At 39.7% G+C, this 23369-nt stretch overlaps 1 pseudogene; it reads right to left on the bottom strand.

The window, feature by feature from the left end:
* Nucleotides 1–1934: 1934 nt before the first annotated feature.
* LOC118728168 lies at nucleotides 1935–3737 on the bottom strand (annotated as a pseudogene).
* Between the last annotated feature and the right edge of the window lie 19632 nt (nucleotides 3738–23369).

Here is a 23369-nt window from a genome sequence, read left to right as displayed (position 1 = left end):
ACACACTGAAAGAAAAAAACAAGAGTCTGAGAAAGATTGTGTTCATTGATATGAGTCAGGTCAAGTTTCCTGCAAGTCTTTGGTAGACAATACATACTTCCCTTATCTCCTCAAGCCCCAAGCAGAATTCCTCTAATGGTTAGCATGTCTATACAGAAGACTCAGCAGAAGCCATTAGCCTGAAGGCCATGGGAATAAAACAGAGTTGAACAGACAAGTCAGAGAGACTGAGCATTTCACTCTTTTATAATATATTTTCATTTCAAGGATGAACCAATGCAGCCTTGATAACCAATATTCAAGCCTCTTGATTCACTTGCACTGATTTTGTCAGCCTCTGGGCAAAAGAAAACACAAATATCTAGTTGTACACTTATTAGAAGGTAATGGATTTAGATTCATTCAAAGAATGAATTGTGTAAATATTTATTTATACTTCTTTAGCCTTCTTCCAAAAACATTAAGCAGAAGTCTACCAACCAACGTGAATATTGGTAAAGAATAATATTTATTGAACACTTACAAGAGGCTATACACAGTTAAATGTTTTACACAAATTCCCATTTAATCCTTATATAAACCCTATGTGGAAGATATTAATACTGACTCCACCACTCTGTCGCTAGGAATTGAAAGTCTTACCAGACCCTACACTCTTAACCACTATACTACTCTGTGTATCATTTTGAAAAGAGGGTGATAAGGATTATGTGAACCAAAGTGGACTAGATCAATGCTACTAAAAAGTGTGGGCTGCAGACCAGTGCTGCTCTGTGAACTGTATTTTAATGGCCTGTGATGACATAAGTCAGAAATTGAGACTTAGCTTTCACAGACATTTATAGCAATGTAACAGAGTATTTTTTTAAAGTTGAATCTAATTATTTTAAAATTGGAATTTGTATTTTTGGATGTGTTTGGTTTTTAGTCAATATCATTTTATAGTAATCCACTCTTATAGTATTTTATTTTATTAATTTAACTAAAATAATGTTTTTTATTTTATTTTTTCTTTATTGATTAAGGTATTACATATATGTCCTTATCCCCACATTGCCTTCCCACCCCCACTCATGCCCTCACCCTCCAACTGTCTCTGTCCATTGGTTAGGCTTATATGCATGCATACAAGTCCTTTAGTTGATCTCTCCATCTTACCCCTCCTCTCCCCTACCTTCCCTCTGAGGTTTGCCAGTCTGATTGATGCTTCTCTGTCTGAGAAGCAGCAGCTGCATGCTAAAACAATGCTTTTTTAAATGGGAACCAGAGATTGGTTACAATTAAAGAGTCAGACACAAAATACCTGTGTGTGATCAGGGGTTGGAAGGTTATAAAATAACTAGAGGCCTGGTGCACGGATTCATGCACAATTGGGGCCCCTAGACCTGCCCTGTGGGATTTAGGCTAAACCAACTCTCCAACATCCCTGGAGGGTCCTGGATTGCAAGAGGGCAGTTCTTGGATGACATATCCTGGAATTGGGCTCGCACCTCTCTGGTTCCAGGTGCATCACTGGAGAACTGCTGCTGCCAAATCACCACAGCTTGGCAGCTCCTGCCTTGAGCATCTGCCCCCTGGTGGTCAGTGTGTGTCATAGTTACTGGCTGGTTGGTCTATCAGCTGGTTGGGTGATCACTTAGGCTAGGGGTGTCGAACTCAATCAGAGAAGGGGCCAAAATCTAAAATCCAGCCTAAATCGCGGGCCGAATGGTTTACTGAACAGTCATAAACTGTCATTGTGATGGAAACGCAGTGGAGTGCAGTGATGACAGCGCGGTGCGGGCCACATTGCAAGGCCTGGCGGGACGGATTTGGCCCGCGGGCCTTGTGTTTGACACATGTGACTTAGGCAGATAGATAGATAGATAGATAGATAGATAGATAGATAAATAGATAAGAGTAACAGTGGTGAGAGGAAAACATTTTCCGGAATCTCAGGAGGCAAGATAATTTGGCTTCTCCCTGTGATTCTGTATGTGGTCACTCCTAGAGTCCATCTTGCCAGGGCCAAAACCACTTTTGTTCCCATCACCCTGGCCCCTTTTGAACATTCTCACCTCGACTTCAGTAGTTGCCTGATCATAGCCTCCTCTGCCACCACAATGATCATCTCCATAGCTATCCCCCACATGAGAGCCTCCTGGTTCCTATCTTAGACCATCTAGTTTAAAGATTTTACATGGTTGCATTCATTTCTCCAAGAGAAGTTCAGGTTTTCACATATAGGATCAGGACATTTCCAGTCCCCAGCACATTACTGTCCTCCACTGCCACCACCTCTACTTGGGAATCTTCCCTGGCCACTGCCACCACTTACATAACCTCCATGGCCCATGGGTCCTCCTCCCCCTCAGCCTCCATGACCATTACCACCAACCCAATTGAAATCCACTTGCCAAATAGCAAATAAGACCTTGATATGATTCCCAGATAATTCTTTACCATCCAACCAGTCAATAGCTGCTTTAGCACCAGGTGGATCATCAAATGATACCATTGCCTCTCCCTTCAGCTTGCCCAGTTCCTTGTCTATATACAGATTAATCATGGGTTGTCCTGTTTTCAGTTTTTCTTAATACCATTCTGCTTGAAGTAATCAGCCACAGACTCAACTGTAACATTCTCACTCAGGTCTTGAGTGAAGATGGTGGTGTTTAAATTATCCTTTTCAGAGTCATGATGTGATCTTTGGTCCCGAAAGCCAACAAATATTTTGAAGCCACTATGGTAGCTTCTGTCCATGACACCTCTGCCTCCATGGCCACTTCCTTCTGGGTTCATAATCACCACTGCTTCAGTGTGACCACTGCCACTACCCTGACCTTGTCTCCCACAGTCATGCTGGCCTTGCCCCTAGCCACCTCCACTCTAATACTGATTTTTATACTTGCTGTCACTGTTGCCACCACTCATGGAAGACTGATCTTGGCCATAGTTACCTCCACCACCCCTTCCACCACCTCCATTGTTACTGTCGTACTGCTTCTGATGTCCCTATCCCTGAGGAGGATTCTAGGAGCTTTGCTGCTGTCCATAGCTAAGCTGCTATCCACCATAGACAGACTGCTGACCACAGCCTTCACTTGGGCTGCCCATAGTTGTTGTTCTGATAACTGATACCATAGCTTCTTTTTAAAAAAAATATTTTTATTGATTTCAGAGAGGAAAGGAGAGGGATGGAGAGATAGAAACGTCACTGATGGGAGAGAGTTATTGATTAGCTGCCTCCTACACACCCCAAAATGGGGATCAAGCCCACAACCCAGGTATGTGCCTGACCGATAATCAAACCATGACCTCCTGGTTCCTAGGTCAACAATAAACCACTGAGCCATGCTGGCTGGGCTACCATAGCTTCTTGAGATGCTGCTAGGAGCCAGGTGCTGGCCATAGCCAGGGTAGACTGCTGCCCATAAGACAACTAGGAACTCTGGCCACTGCCATAGTCACCAGTTGAACCATATCCCTGGGGAGCTGACTGTTATAGTTGTTCTTAGTCTGCCCATAAAAAGCATAAGCATTCTGGCCACACACTGGAGTGTGCCCTGACTGGATGTAATTACCATAACTCTATTTTCCATAGGGCTGATTGCTCTGCTGGGAATAACTCTGCCCAGGCTGGGTGGGGTAGGCCCCATAGCTTTGGGTTGCTTGTTGGATATAGCCATTTGAGGCCATGTTGGTGTATGTACACACAGGCAGACATGCAACAAGATTCCAACACCAAAGAGCACTGATACCTCAAAGGTTCATTCTTATAGCATTTTTTAAAAAGCATCAGTCCATATAGGTTGATTTTTTAAAAGAAAGAAACACTGATCTTTAATTATAGATACTTTGAGAAGCACTGGACTAAGTAGCATATCTTTGTGATGACCACAGTAGAAAAAAAAAAAAAAAAAAGGAAGATAGTAAAATTTGAGCCTCTTCATGAGGTTAGTGTAAATTTTCTTTCTTATCTCCACTTCTCCCTGATAAATTTACTCATTCTTCTGTTGGGTTTTAGGAGAACAATCAAGAACACCCCTTTTCTTCTTGCTAATTTGAAAGCAACTAAAACAAAGTCAAATAGATCAATGTATCAGCTATAAAACTGACTGGAGGACAGAGCTGAGATGTGAGACCTCAAATGTTTTCGATTATTTCCCCTGATCCCTGAATTAAGGAGCCTCACCCACCTACTCACAGGCTCAGTGGGATAAGCTCCGGCCTTCTCCCATAAGGAAGAGCAAACCACAATATGTAAAACCCTTAGACAGAAGACCTGGAAATAGCAGAGCAGAACATTCTCAATTTCTTCTAAAAAAATCATTACTCAGATAAATCTTCCTTCACTTAGTTAAGGAGAAATGGAGGGCCAATGGGAGAGACCATGAGTATCCCTCTAGTGCAGTGGTTCTCAACTTTTTTAATGCTGCGACCCTTTAATACAGTTCCTCATGTTGTGGTAACCCCCAATCATAAAATTATTTTAATTGCTAGTTCATAACTGTAATTTTGCTACTGTTAATGAATCCTAATGTAAATTATAATGTAAAGGCAGCTCACTAGGCGACCCACAGGTTGAGAACTGCTGATGTAGAGCCTAAGACCATTGGAAAACACAGATATTGACATTATGATTCATTAACAGTAGCAAAATTACAGTTATGAAGTGGCAACAAAAATAATTTTTTGGTTGGGCTCACCACAACTGAGGAACTGTATTTAAGGGTCATGGCATTAAAAAGGTTGAGAACCACTGCTCCAGTGTATATTCCTACAAGGAAATGTAAGGTTAAGGGAATGGAGGTTCCCCTAACATGTACCATTTATTCATTCATTTAATTCACACCTCTGAATATTGAATTACAATGCACCCAATACCACTCTATAAGCTTCATTTTCTACATCATTTAAGCAACTCTTGAAAATCTCTCTCCACCAGAAAAGTCTTGAGAAAGTGGCAGTAATTCCTAATTCAATCTCCTCTGCTCAACACTCTTGTAAATGCACTTACCTTCTACTATGTACTCATTGGAAATACGTAATTTATTAAATTAATGTAAGTCATTAGTTTTTCAAGTTCTATTTTTTTTTATTATAATTCTATCACAGAATTATTTACACTATTATAATTCCAAGGCCAGAGGATCATGCATGTGCTTACTCATTTGCTACAGCTCAGTATACCAATATATATTTAATAATTGCTTTGATCCCAAGGATGATGAGGATTCATATGACAGTAAAGATGTATCTTGGCTATTTGCATTTAACTACTTGGATGATAAACCAGTTTTCCCACTTCTATTCTTGTTTTCTGGTAATACCTGATTTGCAAATTCCCCAGCATATTAGTTCTCAGCCAATTTCAACCACATACTAACATTAGGGAAATTAGATTTCTTTCATATAACATGTGAATTGACTTTTTCAAATTAAATTCTACATAGTAATTTTTAATGTATTCATATTGTTGGATACTGTTACTGGGCCATCACAACTCTGTGGTATGGTCAATTTTGTCTTCTATTTCTTTACTTTTCCTTCCCTGCTCTCTTTGTCACCTATCTTCCTTCTAAGTGCCTAAAGTTCTCATAGCACCTTTATTGGCACTTTCCAGAGATGCCCTCATGGCATCATTCTCAGGAATGTCTTTTTCTTTCTACCCTTTTGTTAGTACTCTTTAAAAAAAAATCCTGTTGCATTTAATATGTGACTTCTGGAGATAACTCTTTCTCCAAAGAAGTAACATCAATGGAGGGAATGTCATAAATTAAGGCAGATCACTAGGGGGACATCTGGGAGCAAGGAGGCTTTTAATCATCCTTCAGTTCACACCACGTAGGCGACTGCCTCCATATAAGGGCAAAGCTATGTGTTAATATTTGTATCACCTTGTATAAATACATAATTACATTTTTAGGGATGAGCTATATATTCACATACATGGATATGAATGCAACTTTCATAAGTGCATGTCTGTACAAACCTCTCATTAGGACATCAATAAAACATCTTCCTTGTTCACCTCATACCTATAGTTTCTGGTAGTAAAGAAAGTGTATCCATGTTGATCTCATAAAATTAATTACTACTTTCTTTTTTCATAAAAAGCTATGCTACACATAAATTTAATTAAATGTTGATCTGCATCTCTGAGTCTGGGCACTATAAAATTGGCCAGCCTGGAATGCACCCATCACTATCTACCACTTAGCAACTTAGAAACCCTACCTTCAAGCTTCCCTTGAACTCAAAACTGAGTTTATTTAGAGAAGAACTCTTTGAATGACTCTTCTTAAAACAAATTGCTTTCCTCACCCTTGAGTAAGTTCCAGAAAACTCTAAATCATCTTGTGAGGTCAAGGCATCCCTAACCCCCACCTCCAGCCCTGTGGCTTTGTACCATTTGATGCCGCTATAGTTATATTATGTTTACTTCTGTAACTCAGGTGAATGGGGAAACGTGTAATAAGGAAAAAGATTACTGGGCCTCTCAATGGAAACTGTGCACTGTTCAGAACAGATTATTATGGGTTATTTGTTTTGTCTTTCATCTTCTTTGAGATGTTTAAAACTCTGCAAGTTTTAGATAACTGCTAACAATGAAAAATAACTCTTGTCCATACACAAACAATATATTTTGTCTGGTGGAAAGTCAATTAACTTCCCTCCTACTCCCACCATGGAAAAAAAGAGTTTCTCATTTATTTTTAAATTCATTTCAACATTTCTTTACTCCATTTAAATCTGTGAATCTTTGACTACACCTTTGAACAAGCTGTAGCATCCTCCCAGTCCTCTCATTAATAATGAGTTAAATAAAATCTTTAACACATATTCTTTTTATATCTGTATGACAGTCATGATTAACAGGAGTGTAGGCTCATTGTAGGCAAAGGCTCTGCAGGAGCTGGAGTGGTAAGTGGCTTCTACTTCTGGCTCTAGAACTTGGGCACGTTACATACCACTCTGTGAATCAAGATCCACCTATGGACTACAATAAGAATGCCTTCTCTGTCTACACTAAGGGCTTTCCGCAACAATAAAATGAGTCTATATATGAAAAAGAACTGTATAAACTACTAAGTATTTTATATAGAGTCTTCATTTATTTCCCATTCTGAGAGTAAATGTTGTCTACAGTTTAAGACTCAGCATGATTCTCATATGTACCATACAAAAGATTCTTTGCCTGCTTTAGACACACTGTTGTCTCCCTCCTCTAAATTCAGATTATACTTGTATGAATTTACTAGAGGCTCAGTGCATGAAAGTTCATGCACTGGAGGGGGGTCCCTCAGCCCAGCCTCCCCCCGCTCTCACAGTCCAGGAGCCATCAGGGGCAGAAGGCAACCCAGTGATCAGGGGAAGGCAATACCCCATCACATCTCTGCTGCTGCCACTGCCGACAATGCAAGCCTCAACTGGCCCTGGTTACCTGAGCCTCAGGTGGCCCTGGGCAGCTGGGCAGCTGCCATCCAAGGCTTGTCTGCACCTCAGGCTGGCCCTGGGTGGCTGGGGAGCTGAAGAGATTGGGGGACTCCAGAGGCAGGCACCCCAGTGGGGTTGAGGTGACTGGGCTCTACTTTCTTGTGGCTGTGGTCACTGCCATCTTTGAGGGCATGGCAATTAGCATATTCCCTCCTTATTCGTTGTGGGCGCTGCCATCTTTGCAATGGTGTGAGGGTCAATTAGCATATTCCCTCTTCATTAGATAGGATGAGCAATATTTTACTAGTCATTATATATTCCTGTCTTATGATTTTATGTGTGTTCATTTTAACTGCTAAGATAGATTGTGAGGTTCTTTTGTTTCAGGCATTGACTCAGATTTGCTTTGTATAGTCTGTTGCATGTACCGTGTTTCCCCGAAAATAAGACATCCTCCAAAAATAAGACCTACTTACAGGTTTCCTTCTGAGTGAAATATAAGGCATCCCCCAAAAATAAGGCCCCCCAGGCTCTGTCTCAGAATGCTACTGCTAAACATGAGAGATTTGGTCCACTAATTCTGAAAGAAATGGAGTCACAAGAAATTCACCAGGAAATTCAGGAATTGGATTGTTATGATGATGTTCCAGAAGATGATGACATGATTGTCATTGAATAAATGAGTAAATTCTTGATACTGTAGGATTCAGTTTGTCTGGTTTGTGTTGACAACTACCGTACTACCCTACCGTATACAGGTAATAAATTTCCTTTATTTTCATTTAACAATAAATGTGTACCGTATTCTTCTTCATGGAAAAATAAGACATCCCCTGAAAATAAGACCTACCGCATCTTTGGGAGCAAAAATTAATATAAGACACTGTCTTATTTTCGGGGGGAAAGGGTAGCAGCATTAGATCCCTGACAGAATATATATATTTTTATTTAAATAGGATTTCATTATGATTAATTATTGACCTACATTGCACTCAATTGAAGATGATTATAACAATCACTATCAAGAGAAAGCAGAATGAATGAGAAAAAGAATATATAATTTTAATTGAGCTGTTGCTATGATAGTATTGTTTGACACAATTGTAAAACCTTTACCCACTTGAAACTCACAATAACCCTGTGAGGTAGGTACTGTTACTATCCTTCATTTTACAAATGAGGAAATTGAGACATAGAGAGATTAAATAATTCTCTAAGGTCACCCAGCTAGAGAGTGAAGACTAGCTCTAGAGTCTGGCCTATTAACAACTATTCTAGGAAGAAAAAAAGGGATATGCAAAAAAGTGTTCTGGGAAATTGAATTTTGCATTTTTTAAAATTTAAATTCTTTATTGTTTAAAGTATTACATGAGTCTTCTTTTCCCTCATTGACCTTGCGCCTCCCCTCCCCCGCCACCCCTACCTCTCAGCACAAGCCTTCACCACCGCCCTCCAACCCCCCCCACCCCCCCCACCCCCGCAGTCTGTGTCCTTTGGTTATGCTCATATGCATGCATACAAATCCTTTGGTTGATCTCTAACCCTTTCACCCCCACCTTCCCTCATGGGTTGTACAATCTGTTCGATGTTTCTATATCTCTGGTTCTATTTTTGTTCATCAGTTTATGTTGTTCATTATATTCCACAAATGATTGAGATCATGTGATATTTATCTTTCTCTGACTGGCTTATTTTATTTAGCAAAATACTCTTTAGTTCCATCTATGCCAATGCAAATGGTAAAAACTCCTTTTTTACAGCAACTTAGTGTTCCATTGTGTAGATATACCACAGTTTTTATTTTTTAATTTCTTTATTGATTAATGTATCACATATTTGTCCTCAACCCCTTATTCCTATCCTCCCCACTCATGCCCCCACCCCTTATTGTCCTCGACCACTGGTTAGGCTCATATGTGTGCACATAAGTCCTTTGGTTGATCTCTCCCTTTTATTCCCACCCTCCCTTTGAGGTCCAACAGTCTGACCCATGGCTCCTTATCTCTGGGTCTGTTCTACAAGAACATCAGTCTATGTTGTTCACCATTTCCCCTGGATGAGTGAGATCATGACCTACTGGAAATATACTTATAAGAATAAAAAATGAGACAAGCAATTATCGTTATGCTGAAAGGCATATGAATCAGTCTGTAGTGAGCTTCTTTCTGGTTTCCCAGGATCTGTACCACAGTTTTTAAATCCACTCATCTGCTGATTGGCACTTAGGCTGTTTCCAAATATTAGCTATGGCAAATTATGCTGCTATGAATATAGGGGTGCATATATCCATTCTGATTGGTGTTTCTAGTTTCTTGGGATACATTTCTAAAAGTGGGATTATTGGGTGAAATGGGAGTTCCATTTTTAATCTTTTGAGGAAACACCATACTGTTTTCTACAGTGGCTGCACCAGTCTGCAAATCCACCAGCAGTGCAAGAGGGTTCCTTTTTCTCCACATCTTCACCAGCACTTGTCGTTTATTGATTTGATGATAGCCATTCTGGCAGGTGTGAGATGGTACCTTATTGTTATTTTGATTTGCATCTCTCAGATTATTAGAGACTTTGAGCATGTTTTCATATGTCTTCTAGCCTTCTGTATGTCGTCTCTCAAAAAGTGTCTATTTAGATCCTTTGCCCATTTTGGGATTGGATTGTTTATCTTACTTTTGTCATGCTGTATGAGTTATCTATACATTTTGGAGATTAAACCCTTATCAAAGATAATATTGGCAAATATGTTCTCCCATGCAGTGAGCTTTCTTGTTGTTTTGTTGATGGTTTCTGTTGCTGTGCAGAAGCTTTTTATTTTGACGTAGTCCCATTTTTTTTTCCTCCTTAATCTCCATTGCCCTAGGAGCTTTGTCTGTAGAGATATTGCTATGACATATGTCTGCTATTTTGCTGTCTATGGAGTCTTGTAGGATTTTTATGGTTTCCAGTACTATGTTGAATGGGAGTGCTGAAAGAGGCCAGACCTGTCTTGTTCCTGTTCTTAGGAGAAATGGTTTTAGTTTTAACCCATTGAGTATGATGCTGGCTGTAGATTTGTCATGTACTCGTAAGGCTTTTATTATGTAGAAGTATAATTCCTCTATTCCCACTTTGCTGAGAGTTGTTGTTGTTGTTGTTGTGTGTGTGTGTGTGTGTGTGTGTGTGTGTGTGTGTGTGTGTTTTATCAGAAAAGGGTGTTGGATTTTATCAAACAGTGTTTCTGCAATTGATAAAATTATGTGATTTTTGTCTTTCAATTTGTTTATGAGATGTATCACATTTATTGATTTGCAAATATTGTATCAGCTTTGTATCCCTGTGATAAATCCCACTGGGTCATGGTGTATGATCTTTCTGATGTAATGCTGGATCTGGTTTGCTAGAATTTTGTTGAAGATTTCAGCATCTATATTCATCAGGGATATTGGCCTGTAATTCTCTTTCTTTATGGTGACTTTATCTGGTTTTGGGATTAGGGTAATGCTGGCTTCATATAAGAATCTTGGAAGTGTGCTTTCCTCTTGAATTTTTTAGACTAGTCTCAGAAGGATAGGCTTTAGTTCTTCTTTGAATGTTTTGCAGAACTATCCTGTGTAGCCATCCGGTCCAGGGCTTTTGATTACTGTTTGCCAGAAGCTTTTTGATTACTGTTTCAATTGCATCAATAGTTATCAGCCTATTCAGGTTTTTTGATATTTCCTGATTGAGTTTTGGAAGCTTGTATTTTTCTAGGAATTTGTCCATTTTGTAGAGGTTGTCAGTTGTTGGAGTGGAATTGTTCATAGAATTTTTTTACACTCCTTTGTATGTCTGTGTCTGTGGGGTCTGTTGTTACTTTACCTCTTTCATTTCTGATTTTTTTAAAAAAATTATTTGGGTCCTTTCTCTCTGCTTCTTGGTGATCCTGGCTAGAGGTTCATCAATCTTGTTTATCCTTTCAAAGAACCAGCTCTTGGTTTCATTGATCTTTTGTATTGTTTGTTTGTTTGCTTTTGTTTTTATTTTTCTTGGGGGGGGGGGTGGGGAGTCTCCGTGCCATTTATTGCTGCTCTGATCTTTATTATTTCCTTCCTTCTGCTTACTATGAGCTTTTATTGTTGCTCTCTTTCTAATTTTAAGTTGCAAGGTTAGATAATTTATTACCATTTTTTTGTTGTTGTTGTTTTCTTGAGGTAGGCCTATAGAGCTTTGGACTTCCCTCTTAGGACTGCCTTCACTGAGTCCTATGGGTTTTGGATTTTTATATTTTCATGGTGATTTGTTTCCAGGATGCTTTTTATTTCTTCTTTGATCTCTTTGGTCAGTCAATCATTGCTTAATAGCATGCTATGTAGCCTCCAAGTGTTCGATGATTTTTTTTGTTTGTTTTTACTGTAATTGATTTCTAATTTTATGCCATTGTGATCTGAGAAGATGCTTGGTGTGGTTTCTATCTTCTTGAATTTGAAGAGACTTGGTCTGTGCCCTAATATGTGGTCTATCTTTGAAAATGTCCCATGTAAACTTGAGAAGAATATATTCTGTGGGTTTGGGGTGAAATGTTCTGAACATGTCAATTAAGTCCATCTGATCTAGGGAGTTATATAGGATTTCTGCTTCTTTGCTGATTTTTTGTTTAGAGGATTTATCCATTGGTGTCAATGGGTATTAAAGTCCTCTATTATGATTGTATTGCTGCCAACCTCTCCCTTGATGTCTTCCAGAAGTTTATTTATTTATTTATTTATTTATTTATTTATTTATTTATTTTTTATTTTTATGTATTTGAGTGCTCCTGTATCTATGTTTACCAGAGTTATATCCTCTTGTTGAATTGCTCCCTTTATTATTCTGAAGTGGCCCTGCTTATCTTTTGTTATGGCCTTTACTTTTAGGTCTATTTTTTCAGATACAATTATTGATACCTTAGCTTTTTTTCTCATTTCCATTTGCCTGAAAAAAATTTTCCCAACCCTTCAATATCAGTCTCTCTGAATCCTTTGTTCTGAGGTGGGGCTCTTATAGTCAGCACATATATTGGTCATGTTTTCTTATTCATTAAGCTACCCTATGTCTCTTGATTGAGCATCTAATCCACTTACATTTAATGTTTTATTGGTAAGTACTTGTTTGTCACCATTTTTATTCTTTATGCCTTTGTTCTTTTTTCCTTTTCTATTTCTTCTCTTTACAGTATTAACCTTTAGCATTTTCTGTTTTGCTGTCTTGGTGGTAATAAACTCTCTTAGCCCTTTTTTGTCTGTGAAGTACCTGATTTCCCCTTCAATTTTGAATGATAGCCTTGCTGGTATAGTATTCTTGGATTCAATTCCTTGCTTTGAATCACTTTGTATATTTCATTCCACTCTCTTCTGGCTTGATGTGAATCTGTTGAGAAATCAGTTGGTATTCTAATGGGAGATCCCTTGTAGGTAACTCTCTCTCTCTCTCTCTGCTTTTAAGATTCTTACTTTGTCATTGATTTTTGCCAATTTAATTATGATGTGTCTTGGTGTTGACCTTTTTGGGTTCATCTTGTTTAGGACTGTATGTGCTTCTTAGACTTGTGTTTTTTTTCTTGCCAACATCAGGGAAGTTTTCTGTCATTATTTCTTCAAATAGCTTTTCTATTTCTTGCTTTGCTTCCCCTCTTCTGGCATCCTTATTGTGTGGATGTTGTTTCATTGTGTTGTCCCAAAGCTCCCTTAAGCTATCCTCCTATTCTTTAAATTTTCTTTCCAGTTGCCAATGTGTTTGTGTCTTTTTTCCTACCTGTCTTCTAATTTGCTGATGTGGTCTTCAGCCCTTTCTAGTCTATTGTTGAAGCCTTCCATTGTGTTTCTTATTGCAGCTATGTCATTCTTCATTTCCTCTTGGTTACTTTTCATGTTGGTGACATTCTCATTCAGCTTCTTAAAATTCTTATTGTGTGTACTTGTCATCTAGATATTTGAGCATCCTTATAACCATTACTCTGAATTATTTCTCTGACAAGTTACTTGCCTCCATTTCATTTAATTCCCTTTTTGGTGATTTCTGTTTTTCTTTCCTTTGGGGAATTTTTTTGTTGTTGTAATGTTTTAATTGTTTCTATGTCTTAGATCCAACTGCTTTGCTAGCCAGGCTCCTTTGGGGGTGTTGCTATGTAGTTGGTAATTTTTGGAACCCAGTGGTGCAGTCTCTCAGATCTCCTGGGTGTGGTGATCTAGTGGAGACCCCTACTTGAGTTATTTGGATTCTCTTGATGTAGTTGCATCTTGAATGTTAGTTTCTCATTTGTGGATGATGTCTCCTCACAGATTGGCAATGTGGCTCACTCCTGGCTTCATTGTGCAGGCTGTTTTAGATGTGATCATGGTTCTGGCTCTTCTGGAAAGGGTTGCCTGAGTTCTCACTCTTATGTTCTCACTGTGAGTTCCCAGTGTTCATGGCCTGGGAGGAAGAGGTCTCAGGGCATGAGACTCAGGTACTGTGACTTTGGCCAGTCCTGTGTGACTCTTTCTGTGGTAGCATCACTCTGAAACTCACTATGAGGGTTCCAGAGCCCATGATGGTGGTGGGTATCTGTCTGGTAGTCTGCGGTTGAGACAGTGGGACTCTGGCCAAAGTTTTTTCCCTCTCTGAATCATGAGGGGGTTCAGGAGCCAGTAGCTGGGGATGTGGGAATTTCAGAGTCTGTGGCTGAAACAATGTGATCTTGTCTGTGGAGGCAAGTCCTCAGTACCTCACCAAAGTGTTCAGAGGTAGGCAGCCAAGAGAGGTATGTTGTGGATCCTGCTAAGGGAGCCCTGTGCTCTTGGTTGGAGAGGCACACACCCAGTGTCAGCTCAAAGAGAAGCCCAGGTGCTGTCTAATGGGGCTGTGTGTTCATGGAGCCCACCTAGTGGAGTGGCACAATTGTGGTGTGCCACCAGCCTCAGGGAAGGAGAAGTCACAGTTTCTGCTTCTGGAGCTGCATTCCCAGTGGTGGTTTAGAGGGGCACCCAGAAGCTGTCTGATAGGGAGGTGGGCTCAGGGGGCCTGCATGCTGGAGTGGCACTACTGTGGGAACTGGATGCCATCAGCTAGATTTGTGTCTTGCAGTGGCTCAGAGAGGCCACCTACTAGGGAAGTGGGCTCAGAGGGCCTGTCCACTGAGTCCATTGGCATGACTGCGGTATCCAGAAGTCAGCAGTTAGGGAGGGAAAAGTCCCAGTTTCTGTTGCTGGGGCCTTGTATACTTGGTTGTATATGTGCAAGTCCAGTAGTGGATCACAGAAGCACCAGACTGCCCTCCTCCATGGTGGCAGACTTAGGGGCCCCATGCTGAAACCACACAGCCAAGGTTACTGTGGGCATGCAGGCAGGGAGGGGGCTATGCACCCTTGTTTGGATACATGCACCCAACAGGGGCTCACAGAGGCACCTGGGAGCCATCTGTGGGAGTGGAAGACTCAGGGGGTCCGTGCACTGGATCAGTGTGACCACAATGTCCAGAGGTTGGCAGCAAGAGAGGGGGGAGACTGACTTACTGCTGCAGCATTCATGTACCCTTAGAAGTAGATGTCCTAGGGTATGTAGTTCTGTGGGTGAAGCAGCAGGACTTTGGCTACAGGGTTGGGGGCAGTGTCCAAGGCCAGTCTGGGTGGTGGTGATGGTGAGTTCCTAGAGGAGGGCACTCTCCCCTTCAAGTTGTCATGGGCTCCTGCATTATTTTTTATATGATAGTCTTGATAATTGTGAGAACAGGAATTACTCTAAGAAGGTAAAAATAAGGAATGAAGAAGGATATTAGCAAGGAAGAAAGAATAGTAATGACAATGCTCAGTACACCTTGAATGTATGTGAGCTTGGGCAAGTCATTTGACTTCTACTTGAAAGCTAACAAATTAGCTTCCTACAGATATGTAGATGTTGGGAGAAGACATAAGACTGCTGGTTAAGGGATAAAGAATTTTACTTCCAGCAATATAAGGTATATATGCTAAAACCTATATAATACCAATAGAATAAATAAAATAAACTCTAAATAAATGAAGAGATATACAATATCCCTGGATTGGAAGACTGAAAATTATAAAAATGCCATTTCTCCTTAAACTGATATACAGGTTTAATAAAATGCCTATCAAAATCCCACCAAGAATATTTATAGCCATAGATAAGATTAATCTAAATTTTATGTGGCAAGGAAAAAGAACTAGAATAGGTAAAACAATTTTGAAAAACAAAGATAAAATTAGAAAAAATCAGTCTACCCATACTTAAAACTTATTCTATAAGTTTCCTGATTCTGCAGTAACAAGTGGCCATAATTTAGTGGTTTTAAACAACACAAAATTATCTTTTTACTATTTTCTGGGTTAGAAGACAAAAAACCTATCTCATTGGATTATAACACCAGGTTTTAGCCAGGTTAGTTCATTTTAAATGCTCCAGGGGAGAATCAATTTCTCTGCCTTTTCCAGTTTATAGAGGCCATCTACATTTCTTGGCTCATGGTCATTGAGTAATCACAATGGCAGTTACTTGCATTAAGGTTTCTATCACCAAATTTCTCTCCAACTCTGATTATCCTGTCATCTGGATAATCCAGGATAATATCCCCAAACAAGATCCTTAATTTAATCAATCTGAAAAGCCCCCTTTATCATGTAAGATAACATAGTCACAGGGTAGGACACGGACATCTGTAAGGGGTCAGCCTACAGACTACATTAATCAACATCACATGCTATTTGTGGAAGGACAGAAGCATATCAATGGAACACAACAGAGATCCCCAAAATATTCTAAATTGATTTTTGATGAAGGTGCAAAACAATTCAATGGAGAAAAAATAGCCTTTTCAATAAATGGTGCTGGAACCGCTAAATATCCAAAATATAAACCTCAACCTAAGTTTCACACTTTATAAAAATATTAACTCAAAATGGATCACAGACTTAAATTTAAAATATAAGCCTACAAAACTTTTAGAAAAAAATGTAGGAGAAAATCTTGGGGACCTTGGTTATAAAAAACATTTTATGAATTTGACACCAAAGACAAAGGAAATAAATGCCAATATAAATGAATGGGATTATATCAAATTAAAAAGCTTCTGCACAGGAAAAGAAACCAACAACAAAATAAAAAGTCAACCAACCAACTGAGAGAAGATATTTGCAAACAACATTTCTGACAAGAGGTTAATAGCCAAAATATAAAAAGAACTCATACAACTCAACACCAAGCAAAAAATCTAACTGAAAAACTGAAAGAGAACATGCACAGACAGCTCTCCCACGAAGACAAACAAATGGCCACCAGATACATGAAAATATGTTCAACTTCACTAGCTATTAGGGAAATGCAAATAAAACTACAATGGGATACCACCTCAAACCTCTTAAAATGGCTACTATTAACAAGACAGGTAATAACAAGTGTTGGAGAGGTTGTGGAGAAAAAGGAACCCTTATTCACTGCTGGTCAGAATGTAATCTGATACAACCACCAAGGAAAACAGTATGACAGTGCTTGAAAAATATGAGAGCAGAGATATTATATTACCCAGCAATCCTTCTCCAGTGTATATAACAAAAAACAACAACAACAAAAAACACAAACAAAAAATAATAAACAAAACAAAACTAAAAAACAAAACAAAAAAATAGAAAACATGTATTTGCAAAGATATGCACCCCTATATTCATTGCAACATTATTCATGGTGGCCAAGACATGTAAATAACTGAAATATCCTTCAATAGATGATTGAATGAAGATGTGGTACATATATACACGGAATACTACTCAGCTCTATGTGATAACATGGATGGACCTTGAGATATTATGCTAAGCAAAATAAATCAGTCAGTAAAATCTAAGAACCATATGATTTTCTTCAATGTGGGACTTAAAATTGAAACTCATAGACACAGATTGAAAACAGTATGATGGTTACCAGAGAGAAGGGCGTGTGAGGGTTAGTAAAGGGTAGAGGGGGCCAAATATATGGTGATGGAATATGATTGATGTTGGATGGTGGGCACACAATGCAATATACAGATTTTATATTATAGAAATATACACATAAAACCTATATGATCCTGTTAACCAATGTCACCCCAATAAATTTAATAATAATTTTTTTAAATGTAGCTTAGGGCCAGTCACATATAGCACAGTGTGTCCCAACAGGCCCCAGAACCAATATACTTGCTCTGACCATATCATAGAGAAACCCAATTGGCTCCACAAGAGGCACATTAAAGGTAGATCTTGGCAGGGACCAGACCCTGATACAGTAAATTCCACTTTATGCAATTAGCACCCACAAATGAGCTCATACTCTATGGTTGTGATCAATCCTCACAATCAGCCAACCTGAGGGTTGACTTCACTCACAGAGGGGCCAACACCAATCAAGACTCAAATACAGCAAAACTCAAATAACCCACACATTCCTGGAGCATCTTGTTCAAGTGATAATGGAGACTGTACTACTAAGTCCCAGAGGACACTTACTAGTATATAATACTACCATACCAAGACTTGGAGACATAGCAGATCTACATAATATGCATAAACAGATACAGAGAGGCAGCCAAAAGGTGGAGAAGTAAAATGTCCCAAATGAAAGAGCAGAAGAAATCCCAAGAAAAAAATAGCTAAATAAAAAAGGGCCAAGCATGCTACAAGGACTTAGGGAACTTAGAGAAAGTATGAATAAACTCAGTGAGAACTTTAAAAAGAGGCTGGCCAGCATAGCTCAGTGGTAGAACATTGACCAGGAGGTCATGGTTCAATTTTGGGTGAGGGCACATGTTGGGTTGCAGACACAATTCCCAGTGTGGGGTGTGCAAGAGGCAGCCAATCAATAATTCTCTTTCATCAATGATGTTTATATTACTTTCTATCCCTCTCCCTTCCTCCCTTCTTTAATAAACATATATTAAAGAAAATAAATAGTAAGCATTAAGGAGGACATAAAGACTGTAAAAAAGAACCAGTCAGAAATAAAGAATACATTAGAACCATGGTTGGCAAACTGCAGCTCACAAGCCACATGTAGCTCTTTGAATCAGGCCTAAACAGGCAGTCGGACATTCCTCTCACAATGCAGGACTGCTGGCTCCCCACTGCTTGCCTGCCTGCCTGCCTTCCTGATTGCCCCTAACTGCTTCTGCCTGCCAGCCTGATCACCCCCTAACCACTCCCCTGCCAGCCTGATTGATACCTAACTGCTCCCCTGCAGGCCTTGGTACCCCCCCCACACACACAACTGCCCTTTCCTGCAGGCCTGGGTCCCTCCCAACTGCTCTTCCCTGCAGGCCAGGTCCCCCCAAACTTCCCTCCTCTGCCAGCTTGGTCACCCCTAACTACCCTCCTCTGCTGACCTGATTGCCCACAACTGCCCTCCCTTGCAGGTCTGGTCCCTCCCAACTGCCCTCCCCTGCTGGCCATCTTGTTGCAACCATCTTGTGTCCACATGGAGGCAGTCAATCTTGTGTGTTGGAGTGATAGTCAATCTGCATATTACTTTTTTATTAGATAGGATAGAGGCCTGGTGCATGGTTGGGGCTGGCTGGTTTGCCCTGAAGGATGTCCCAGATCATGGTGGGGTTCCCCTTGGGGCATGGGGCAGCCTGGGTGAGGGGCCTGTGGTGGTTTGTAGACTGGCCATGCCCCTGGTGACCCAAGCCGAGGCCCTGGTATCTGGGGTTTATTTATCTTCTACAATTGAAACTTTGTGGCCTGGAGCGGAGCCAAGCCTTCTGCTTGCTCCGTGGTGGCAGTCATTTCTGTTGTGATTTATGTATCTTCTATAATTCAAACTTTGTAGCCTTAAGCAGAGGCCTGGGCAGGCCAGGGTGTGCAGAAAGTCTGGCTTCCTCCATTGCCTGCTCTTTCCAGCTCCATGGATGCCGCCATTTCTGTTTGGATTTATGTATCTTCTATCATTGAAACTTTGTAGCCTTGAGTGGAGGCCTAGGCCTGCAAGGGCATGTGGGAAGCTTGGCTTCCTCCATTGCCTGGGAAACCCAAGCCTCCCTCCTGTTCTCTGTGGCCATAGCCATCTTGGTTGGGTTTATTTGCATATTTGCTCCTGATTGGCTGGTGGGCATGGCTTGTTGGTGTAGCATAGTGGTGGTTAATTTGCATATCACTCTTTTATTAGATAGGATAATTAACTATCAGAAAGGGAAACTAAGAAAACAATTCCATTTAAAATTGCATCAAAAAAGTCTAACTGGTGTAGTTCAGTGGTTGAGGGTCGACCCATGAACCAAGAGGTTACCAGTTTGATTCCCAGTCAGTATATATACCTGGGTTGCTGGCTCAATCCCTGGTGAGGGGTGTGCAAGAGGCAGCCAATTGATGATGTTTCCCTCTCATTTATATTTATACCTCTCCATTCCCTCCCTTTCTCTCTCTAAAAATCAATAAAAACTATTTTTAAAATAAATAAATAAAATTGTACCAAAAAACACACATACTAAGAGTTAATTTAATCAAGGATGTAAAATATTTGTACTTGGAAAATTATAAGACACAGAAAAGAAATTGTAAAAGATACAAATAAATGGAAGCATATACCATGCTCACTGTTAGGAAGAAATAACATTGTTAAAATGTCCATACTACTCAAAGCAATGTAGATTCGACACAATTCATACCAAAATATCAATGGTGTATTTTGGAGAATTAGAACAAATAACCGAAAATTTTTATGAAACAACAACAAACAAACAACAAAAACGATTAGCCACAGCAATCTTTAATTAGAAGAACAAAGTTGGAGGTATCACACTAATTGATATCAAGCTATACTACAAGGATATAATATTAAAAATGGTATGTACTGGAATAAAAACAGACATATAGATTAGTGGAACAGAATAAAGAGCCCATAAATAAATTCATATATCAATGGTATATTCATATTTGATAAAGGAAGTAAGAACATATAATGGAATAAAGACAATCTATTAAATAAATGGTGTTGGAAAAATTGAACAGATACATGCATTAAAATGAAACTAGACCACCTTCTTACACCATGTGCAAGAATAGTCAAAATGGATTAAAGACTTAAATGTATAACTCAAAATTATAAGGCTCCTAGAAGAAAACATAGGTAGTATAATCTTGAACATTTCTCTTAGGGATGTTTTTCTGATATTCTCCTTGGGCAAAGGAAACAAAAGAAAAACAAACAAACTGGACTACATCAAACTAAACAGTTTTTGCACAGCAAAGTAACCACCAACAAAATGATAAGAACCCAGTGAATGACAGAACATATTTGCCTATGATACATCTGATAAGGGCTTACTATCCAACATTTATAAAGAACTCATACAACTCAACAGCAAAAACAAAAAACAAACAACAACAAAAAACAATTAAAAAACAGGCAAAGAACATGAATAGACACTTTTCCAAAGAGGATGTACAGATGACCAATAGATATATGAAAAGAGGCTCAATATAATTAATCATCAATATCATTAAAGATTATTGCAAATTAAAACCAACATGAGATATCACCTCACAAATATCAGAATAGCTATCATCAATATATCAACAAACAAATGTTGGCAAGGATATGGAACAAAGTCTACCCTTGTGTACTGTTGTTGGCAATGCAGATTGATGCAGCCACTATGTAAAACTGTATGGAGGTTCCTCAAAAAATTACAAATGTAACTGCCTTGTGAGCCAACTATTCTACTTATTGGGATTTATGCAAAGAAGCTCTAAACACTAATTCAAAAGAACATATGCACTGCTGTGTTTATTGCAGCATTATTTACAATAGCCAAGATATAACAACCTAATTACCCATCAATAGGCAAGTGGATAAAATACTGTGATGCATACATACAGAATATTACTCAGTCAATGAAATAAACATCAAAATTACAACTAAACTAAAGAACAACCATTATTTAGAACCACCTGAAATGTAGCTAAAAGGGAGTCCTACAACTGGAGATTTAAGGTAGCAACACAGAGACTGGTAGGAGGGGTGGGGAACTCAAGACATGCTGGTCCCATACTGATGTGTTGGAGATAAAATTTAGGAGGGTTATCTTGGCTGTGGAGGTACTCCCTGAAGAGCAAGAGGTCCCAACCCCACACCAGGCTCCTCAGCCTACTGTTCCAAGACCAGGAAAAGAAATCCCATAACTTCTGGCTATAAAAACCAGCAGGGATTGTGGCTGAGTGAGAGAGTGTTGCAGAGTTCCCAGGTATTCCTCTTAAAGGGCTCATGAACAGATTCACTCAAACTCACTTGCTCTGAGCTCCAATGTTGGGGCAGCAGCTCTAAAGACACCAGGGACAAACAGGGAGGAACTGAATCAAGGAGAGAGCTAGGGTGGGAAGCTTTCTGCCAGACAGTAGTGCTTACAGAGGTCATTGCTCCTTTTCTGAGACACCACCACATAGCCAGCAGGCAGGCAGCATATCTGAGTCTCCATCAAGCTGCCTTACACTCTTTACTGGCCTGGCAATCCCAAGAGACCCCGCCCCACACAACTTTTATGCAGACACAAGTTATTTCCAGTGGCTTTTCCATATGAATGGCCTGCCTTGGCCTGCCTTTTCTAAAAAAATCTCTCAAATAACATCTGGCCTCAGTGTGCCCCATACTTCTTACTAAGTGGTTCCAGCCTGCCTCGGTTAGAAGCGTGGCACATCTGGGTACCTCTGGGAACATCTGGGAACTCATACAACTCAACAGAAAAAAAAAAAAGAAAGAAAAAAAAACAGAAAAAAAACCCAATCCCAGCAAAAGTAGCAGCCATCTGAAGATTGCTTTGTAGCCTATGTTAGGTGCCCCCTGGCAGAACATAGGCAGTGAGTGGCCTTTAGTAAAATAATTTGGGCTTTGGATTAAGCCATGCATGAAGTTGGCTATACCAATGAACATTTAAGCTTTTAGTGATCTATAAATTACCTGTTGGATCTTTTTTGTTGTTGTTGGATGCCTGGAATGAAAGAATGCTATATTATATGGGTGTTTTTCCTGGTTCCTAATCCCCTAGGACAGTGGTCGGCCTACTGCGGCTCGCGAGCCACATTCGGCTTTTTGGCTCCTTGAGTGTGGGTCTTCCACAAAATACCAGGTGCGGGCGTGACATACAGTGCAATTGAATCTTCGTGGGCCATGAGCAGAAATCGGTTTTTGGCTCTCAAAAGAAATTTCAATCGTTGTACTGTTGATATTTGGCTCTTTTGATTAATGAATTTGCCGACCACTGCCCTAGGACATAATTTCAAATCTCCCCCATGTGACCCTGCCTGTTAGGCCTATTGTGATCATCAAAGGAGTTCCTGCCCATCAAAGGAGTGACATCAGACAATTCTTATACCATAGTACATGTAAATTAGACTTTTATGTAACACACAAATAAGTGGACTCAAACAGTTGTTACCCCTTAACTGGAAAGTTGTAAAGGAAGTGGTGATAGTGCAATACAGAAGGCTAATAGTGGTATCAGGAGTTATTATCTTCCTATCCAAAAGCCAGATATATTTATTATTAGTAAGGGGGACAAAGAGTGTGGAGACCACAATAAGCTGTAGAAGGGGTAAATAATTAGGTTGACCTTTTATAATTATATTAGTCCAATCCCCACACAAGGATGCTATTAGCTATCTATGAGAACCAACCAAGAGAATGCTTGTAAATGTGTGACTTAAGGTTTGGAAACATAAAACTCTTATCAAGGTGGTTAACTCAGAGAAACCAAAATGGAATGTGACTGTAATTAAGTAACCTGAAACCTAAGTATTTTCAGTACTATCTTGCACCTAGCCTCATGGTTGGCATATAACAGTGCCAGTAAATAATGTTGAATAAATCAATCTGTGTGAACAAAAGGGTCAATATGCCAAAGGGAAATCTAAGGGGGCTGACATAGCCAGTCATCCTCCATATGAGGTTCAGGGGACAAGGTCAAATAGAGGTAGGAAAATAGATGTGCCAATGGAGACAATAGA

This window comes from Pipistrellus kuhlii, unplaced genomic scaffold, assembly GCF_014108245.1.
Source record: "Pipistrellus kuhlii isolate mPipKuh1 unplaced genomic scaffold, mPipKuh1.p scaffold_m20_p_29, whole genome shotgun sequence".
NCBI classification, from domain to species: Eukaryota; Metazoa; Chordata; class Mammalia; order Chiroptera; family Vespertilionidae; genus Pipistrellus; species Pipistrellus kuhlii.
The sequence above is the reverse complement of the archived record's forward strand: the minus strand, read 5'-3'. Positions and strand labels throughout refer to the sequence as shown.